Here is an 8843-nt window from a genome sequence, read left to right on the forward strand (position 1 = left end):
TCCATTTTTTCCTTCATATCCCTTCGTTCCCCTGGAACACATGTGACTGTCACATGGTATGTCTGTTTCCCTGGATTCTCTCCTCCGACTTTTCCCTGAAACGGTGGTCTAATGCATTAAACCCCCTTTCTTTTGCTAATCCCTGCCTTACCCTACGGAACCTTGCATCCTTTGGCAACTTAGATCTAATCACCCTTGTCAATCCCTACCTTAAACCATTACTCACCCTCTCTACCCTCACCCCTTTTTGCCCCTTTCAGTGTCATATATCCTAAACTGCTAAACGACTTTTAAACGTGTAGCACATTTTAATTATCAACTAATCCCCTCTTTACCCTTTCACTACTAAACCTTTCTTTTCGTGCTGTATGAGCTTTGATGTCTAGTACATTTATTTTGTTTTGTAACCATTAACCAGATCCAAGGCCCGACGAAATTTGATTTCCGCCTCTTAGGAGGGTCCAAAAGCAAGGGATGTAAAAATGTAGGGGTACAGGCTGCCGTCACATCGAAGATGCCAAAGTTGCAGCGCGTTTGCTTGCACTAACCGAAACGGTATCAAAAAAGAGTGAAATTTACTTCAAAGGGAAGATAACATTTCCCACAAGAAAGTGCTCGCTTTGTGCCTACCTGGTTTTATACTTAATTTTACAAGCCCAAGATCTGGACTTGGTCACCTCTGGGCCCAAACAACTCAAAAATGTTTCGAGTATGACAGGATTTCATTCAAAGAACTGAGTTCCTGTAACTCAGTTAGCTAAAATTTGATAATAATGAAAGCAAGATATTGATTTAATGAAGATTTAGCAGTCTGAACACTGACACTGAACGCCGACAGATTTAATATTGGACAAGCCTCGCGCCTTGGCGATGGATTCCTCTCTTGACAAAAGGATAAGAAACTTAGCAGTTTTTAACTATCACAAATAGATAGCTTTCAATCTCACAGGTTTCCGAAAGATACAAAGACGCCAGGAATGGATTCAAATCTTCGTAGAGAGAATTATCCCTCATGTCATGCCACAGTATGCTCACAACATTTTGAAGGAACTCGTTTTTTGACAAAACGGGGCAAACAATTCGTTTGAAACAAGATGCAGTACCAACCATCTTTGCATTTTCATCACACCTGATAAAGATATGTGTAGCTTGTATTCCCCGAATATTATTGATTCTTCCAATTTTAGCTAATTACCATCAGCTAATTTTCTAAGAGTTTGCTTATACCCTCTGAATAGTGGGGCCGATTCAAAATGTAAGTATATGGTTTCAATAGAGCCACACACCCTTCAATCCTGCCAAGGCTCGCGATCTTCCTAGATGGGGTTGAAGCAATTTTCCAGAAGCATCACTTAAAACCCTTAAGTCTAGACATTCTTGGCTCCGATGCAATGCAGGGCCACCGAAAAAAAAAAGCTAAAAATGACACTGTTCATGTGAATTCTTCTATCCAGGGTTCCCTTAATGAGGTTGTGATGTTCACAACCTCCATGACGTTCTGAACTACGGGCCATGGCTTCCTAACACGCGCTTTTTCCTTTTTGCAACCTCCTAAGATGGCCGCCATGGTGCCCATGCGGTTCACATTACAACTCCAGTTGCTCGATCCATTTTTTTTTTTTTTAGAATCATGATGTAGATGCGTTCAATGCAAGCGCCACGCATACGTACACGGGGCAAAGCAAGAAGGTTTAGTCACCTCTGATTTAAAAGGTGTTAAAAATTTGTTTTTTCATTAAAACACTACACTACTACACACCAAATGTCTTCATAATTCACCACAGAAATTGCCAGTTTGATAAATGTTAATTATTATACAAATGTATTTCTATTAGAATAAAACCACACGATATTTCTTTGCTGACAGAAATAGTTTCCAATGATTACACAAACAAGCAAATTGGTAACAGCATGCATGCGCAAAACATGTGTGGAAAAGACAGGCAGAGAATGCAGAGGAAACTTCGAAGAAATTCACCACACCCAAGACGTGTGTTGGTGGTTGTTTGGTAACTGGACCATTGATTAGCGTGTCGGTTAGTGATAGTACGAAGGCCTCTGGTGGTAGGTGCTTCTTCGAATGATGGGGGTCACAACTGGGTGCGTGGTTAAGTCGGGTTTTTAGTGCAGTGGGAGCTGCGGGTAGCTGCGCTGGGGAGTGCTGTTGGTAGCTGGACTTGAGTGCTGTTGGGAGCTGACTGTGAGTGCTGTTGGGAAACTTATCTGGGGAGTGCTGTTGGTAGCTGGGCTGTTGTTGCTGTTGGTAGCTGGGCTGTTTTTGCTGTTGGTAGCTGGGCTGTTGCTGCTGTTGGGAAACTCTTGTGAGTACTGGTTGGTAGCTGCTCGTGAGGCCGTTGGTAGCTGCTCTGTTTAGTGCTGTTGGTGGGCTGGTAAGAGCCTCCTGAAAATGCTGGCTGGGACCCTTCACCAAGCCCCCGTCGGCCGTTGTCTGTGGGAGGGAACCGGTGAGGATGCGGGTCACAGTGGGGAATTTATTATTAGGTGTACTTTTGAAATGCTCGATTTCTGTCCTATGCCACTAACCCGGTCCATCCCTTCCTCTCTCATCTCATTTCAACTCCATCTCTCCTATGTTTTATATGTCTTGTCCTATCTATATTTTTTTCTCTTTCTCTCTCTCCCCCCCCCACTCCCTTTCCCTCTCCCTTCCCTCTCCCAAATCACCTCCCCCTCTCCCTCTCCCACTCACCTCCCCTTTCCCTCTCCACTACGCCCCGTAATCTGTTCATACCTACTCTATTGTGCAAAAAAATAGTATCGGTGAAGTCTCCCTTTCCAAAACTCGTCGCACTATCACGTCAAGAATTCTTTTGTGGTATGAAGTCAATACAGGTTCTAGGACACCTTTCTGTGGCTTTCTGCTATCCCTCTTTATCCCTCTTTCTCATTTAAAAATCTGCCCTTTTGAAATCAGGTCAAGTTTAGTTCAGCAATCTAGGCGATTTTACAAAAACTAGAAACACTTGATGTTGGTACCCCGTGAATAATTCCAAATAACAGAAATAACTGTTTTAAAAAAAATGATAATAAATAAGAAAGGTATTCAGGAAATCACTAATAATTCATGAAACTAGCAGCGGAGAGTAAGCAAACCTCTGAGGTAGTTTAGTCATATTGTAAGTACCACTATATCCCCAGCATTATTTCTGGTTCCTGTATCAAGGACTGAACGTGCTCCATAAAGTAAAAATGGAAATTTCACTGAAGCTACAATTTAGGCAGATAATAGAATATTCGTTTGCCTGTTGTAATTATCGAGCCAAATATCCTAAAATGGTAAGGGGGCAGTGGGGGGACACGAAAAATTTCCAATAGTTTTACAAGCACATTTCATGTTAAATTTAGGGTGCTTCTTACGTCCCAGCGCGTCGTTAGTGGTGCAAAATGCTGTGAGTGTATTTATGCCATTTATTCCTAATGTACACAAATGGCGTAGTTAATTGATATAACAATATTCAGCATACATGTGCATAATACGCACATACACACATACACCCGTTACACATCCACACACCCCACACAAAGATAGGGTGTGTATATATAAGTATATATGTGTATATTTATCTATTTATCTATCTATCTATCTATCTATATATACATATATATTTATGTGTGTGTGTGTGTGTGTGGTGGTGTGTGTGTGTGGTGTGGTTGGGGTGTGTGGTGTGTGTGTGTGTGTGTGGGGGGATGGTGGGGTGTGTGTGTGGTGTGTGTGTGGTGTTGGGGTGTGTGTGTGTGTAGCCTATTTATACATGTAAATATATAATATATATATATATATATATATATATATATTAATATATATATATATATGTGTGTGGTGTTGTGTGTGTGTGTGTGTGTGTGGGGTGTGTGTGTGTGTGTGTGTGGGGGTGTGTGTGTGTGTGTGTGTATCCCCACATAGATGTGCATATATATATTTTATATATATTTTATATATATATATATTATATATATATATATAATAAAGAGAAGAGAGAGAAGAGAGAGAGGAACGAGAGAGAGAAGGGAGAGAGAGAGAGAGAGATGTGCATTATATATATATATATATATATTATATATATATAAAATATATATAAAATTATATATATACACACACACACACACACACAACATATACCTGTATACTGCACACAACACACACACACCCCACACAAAAACACACACACACACACAAAACACACCACCACACACACACACACACACACACCCCACACACACACACACCCCACAACACACGCACGCACGCACGCAGATCATCCCCTAGCAGGCCGCCAGATGGCGCCACGGCCTCTGCCTCCCGCCCCTGACCTGAAGGAGGACGGGCCATGGCCATCGCCAGCGTGGAGACAAGGAAGCGGCGGGAAAAGTGAACATCTGAAGCCAGAATTAGAGGCAGAAAATTAGCAAGTGGACCCTTTTTGCATATATGAAAGATATTTACTACAGGTGTTATTGTAGTCTTTATCAATCACCGTCTACCAAATGGTTAATGGCTCACTGATCATTTTGGATAGCATTTATAATCAGTAGGAGTGAGTGAGTTTTTTTATGTGTATAAACGTGTTATTATCATTTTAAGATAGCAGTTGGTACAACTTGCAATAAAAAATTTTGATAGTAATTTTAAAGATGATGGGAAAATATATGTATATATAATTAAATAATGTATGTACACACAACACACCACAAAACCACCACAACAACACCACACAACACCCACCACACAAACACACACACACACACACACACACACCACACACACACACACACATACATACACACACACACATACTGAAACTAATAACTACAAAGCAAATCAGGAAAAAAATGAATCTCGGTGGACCTACCCCGTCTTCTCTCGTCGACGATGGAACTGCAAGTGACTTCTAATCCTATCAAGTTCAATTTCTAGGGAGACAAGCATACACGTCCTCGAACGTATGCTCCATCCTCCTGTATTTGGAAGGAGTTTAGGAAAGAATGCGCATACACGTGTATGTACATTTATATGAGCGGACTAGAGAGAGAGGGGGGGGGGGTGAAGAAGAGTTCTGTCTTGCATAATTGTTGTTATTGTTATTATGTGATGCATTTTTTTTTTCTTATTATTGTAACTTGTAATCCCTGACATGTATATGGGTTTTCTATATCCTTTATCAATAAAGCTGTAAACTTTTATGCTGTTTCTATAATCCTTTCTACTATACTCATGATATACTCAAGATAACAATGTGTCATACCAGCCTACTGTATCAATCAGTCAATCACATGAAGTACATGTACTATAAGATGTGGATAATTCTATTTCTGTTACAGGATGTGGATAATTCTATTTCGGTTACCAGTGGACCAGTGGCTTTTTTCCAGTGGATCCTAACCCCAAATAAAACCCCCCGCTCAGCGAGGGGGGGGTCAATTTTAAAATTGACCCGTTTGACCGGGGTTTCGTGTAAAGCCCCCGACGGGGGTGGGGTCACTTCGCCCTCCCTCCCCGGGCGAGCGGCTGCGACCCCATACCCGTTTACCCCTTTAGACAAGTGTAGCATCGTCGTAGCGTTATTCACCTTTACGTGTTTTTTTGCGTCCCTGTCAGCCACTGTACTAGAGTACACAAGCCGTTTATCTGGTGGCGGGGGGCCTTGCACCCTTTTGGCATGAAAACCGGACACACCCCCCCGAAAAAAAATCCGCCGCCCGCTAGAAGACATGTCGAAAAACAAAAAAACACGAATACCTTTGGGGCCCCTTTTTATTTCTTTTCCCCTTTCTTTCCCATACAGGTTTTAACCCTTTTGTTTTTTTGTTGGTTTAAAGGGTGCAAATACAGAAAATGGCATGTTTTCTCTATTTTCCACTCAGACGCTTTTTCCGGTGATCGAGAGAAAAATAAACATGAAATCTTTTTCTTTACTTAAGAAATTAATAAATTTCTTCGTTTTTAGATTTTTAAATTTGTTTCATCTGAAAAGAATTAACGCGTTCTGATTTTATCTTATCACAATATCATTTCTTTTTTCCCCCCCACCCCCTGACCTCCCGTCCCCTTTTTTCGTTTGTGGTCATTTTGGAAGAGAAAGATTTTTTTCCCGTCTTGACCTGACCTCACTTTCTTTTTTCCCGGTCGGTGGCGGCGTGGGTAGGGTCACATGACCGTTGGGTTCCCTGAATTTGGGAGTAAACATAGCTTTTTACATTGTTTTTTTGGGACACTTCTTCGCGAGACGAAGCTGTAACATAATTTTACAAAATTTGTATTTTTTAAAAATATAGGTAGGATTTCCCCCTTCATAGGCACAGAATTGCCCGATATTGCCCCGGGTTTTTCGTAAACGCCTAATAGATCTGGCTCCGTCGTTCGAAAGTAGTAAAAAAAACCGAAGTTTTGTTCGTTGGTCCCTTTGAGTCGGTGTGACCGCTTTTATGTCCGTTAATTAATGTGGGACAGGGTTAAGCTAAATCTTATTCCTTATTTTCACATTTTTCTCTCCCCCCTCAAGTCGCTTGCATGTTTGTACACCCCAAGCGTTTGTGTAAAAATTTTTATATATCCTTCGGGAATTTTGCAAGCGCCCAATCACACAGATATGCAGAAGAGAGCGGTTTATTTTTATTTCCTGGCTCGAGTCGCTTAATCATGACGGCATTTTTGGGTATAGGATCCCCCCGTTACTGAAGTCTGGCGCCAGCTAGACACGTACCCCGGCAGTTTAGATTTTTTGACCCGAGAAATTTGCTTGTTAAATACTTGCGAATATTTTTTTCATGTCACCTTTCTTTATCGTAATTCTGTCGCTATCTTATATGTTAATTTAAGTGGTAGTTGAAATAACTTTAAAAAGCTAGCATTGCTAATTTACTTTTAGTTTTTTTTATATGAAAAAAAAAAGTTAAAATTTCGTGTTGGGATTTATTCTCTTGTGAGGTCACTCCCCTTCCCTCTCATTCACGCTACTGCATCACACTCGCAACCACACACCTTCACCCCATCATCCGCAGGACAAAAGACACGAACCTTTTTTATTAAAACGGTGGGTTGCTGTCTTTGTGCGGGTAAAAAATTTATTATGTTCTTTTAGCCCGCAATTTTGGCCGTCGTGATGATGGTTTTGACATAAGTACAATTTCTCTATTTCTTATCTGTGGACGATATGGTTCAAATAGATCTTTGCGGATCGCCCATTCGTTCCCTTATCTATTTTTAATCTTCAGAGACGGTGGGGAGTTAAAAAGGTCTTTTCGGACCCTATGACGTTCCCCCTTTTTTTCTTCTTTCTTTGTGAAAGTAAAAACAAAATAAAATTATTTAAAAAACCACATTTAAAAAACCCCAAATTTCATAAATAACCGGTGGGGAGATAACACCCCCTCTTCTCGTTTCCCTTTTTTTTTCTCTTACTCTGGCCTTTACGTGTAGATCTGGTTCCCCCACTAAATTGCATCGGGCCCACACGGCCACCCAAAGGGGAAACCCCTACGTTCGGTCACCATAGGATGCCGTGGGAAGGACGTCACGAAGATGCCAAGGGCCCCCGGGCCGAGATTTTTGCAAAAAAGGTGTTAAGCTGTCCCGTGTATGGACGGGCGTTGCCGCCAACTCCCGAAAAGCGAACCCGACCTTTTTCCGCAGGTACCAGTCTCCCCCGAATCTGTGCAAAGGACGCTGGGGGACGTCTGCAGATCCGGTCAACTCCAGGGGGCTCATAGCGCAGGTATCAGCCGCCAGAGATGCCGCCCTGCCCGACGCCCCCCTTTTATCCGGTGAAGATTTTCGAGGAAATTGGCGCGAGAAAGGGCCGGGGCGAGATCTGTGAAACCCGGGGGCGGGCGCCCCGAGTTTTGGCCTGGGCCAGGACTCGAGGAGGTCTAGAGAATCGAAGCAAGGAGGGCCTGTGCAGACTTTTGAGGGCGTTGGACTCGAGGCGGCCAGATTAACCAAAGGGCCAGGAGGATGAGGGGCAGGGATGAGAGCCCAAGGGTGCACCCGGACGACGCAGGGGACGAGACGACCACCAAGTTGGTCCCCTTGAAGGGCCTCGAGGGCGAGGCGCGAGGGTGGCCCGAGCAATAAAGATGTGGATATTCTATTTCTGTTTTCGGATGGATTTTTCATTTGGTTTACCAGTGGACCCCGTGGGTTTTTCCATGGACCAAATGCCCAAATAAAAACCCCCGCTCAGCGAGGGGAAGGGGGACATTTATATTGACCTCGTTTGACCGGGAGTTTTGTAAGCTACACAGCCTAAGGTCAGCCTCGCCTCCCCCGGGTGGGTGACCGTGACCTCCGCCGACCCGCGGAGCGCCTTACCATAAAATAGACATGTCTCGGTGTTTTATACGGTGGTGTCAACTCTCAGAAATAAAGAGTCAAGCCGAATACCAGTATCAATACCCCTACAAGCCAATGTAACTGGGTTCTATACCCGTTATATGTACCTTTAATTAGAAACAGCGTGCAATAGCTCACAATAATTCCAAATAACTATTTAATTCTCTCTACCACCACAGTGTAAATGTGGGCATAGCATGAAAAACCGTGGGTCGAAGAGATACTTGCAACAAGAGACAAGTTTCTGCACACCGATGTCCAGGTGAGTTAAGTTAACAGAACCGTGGCTTTTGAGGCATAAAGCCTCTTTGTACTTTGAATGTGAGAACTCCGTACTTTAAGAGATATGTGGTAGATTGTCGTTACAAAGAAATCGCCAACTTTCAGTTCAAAGGTTTTATTTAAAGTAGGGGAAGGAACCAAAATTGCAGGTACAGTAGTCAATCCTATACGGTTTTAAAGGGTTATTTTTTTTAGAAATAAGATTAGGGAT

This window comes from Penaeus monodon, chromosome 8 (genome assembly GCF_015228065.2).
Source record: "Penaeus monodon isolate SGIC_2016 chromosome 8, NSTDA_Pmon_1, whole genome shotgun sequence".
Classification (NCBI taxonomy): Eukaryota; Metazoa; Arthropoda; class Malacostraca; order Decapoda; family Penaeidae; genus Penaeus; species Penaeus monodon.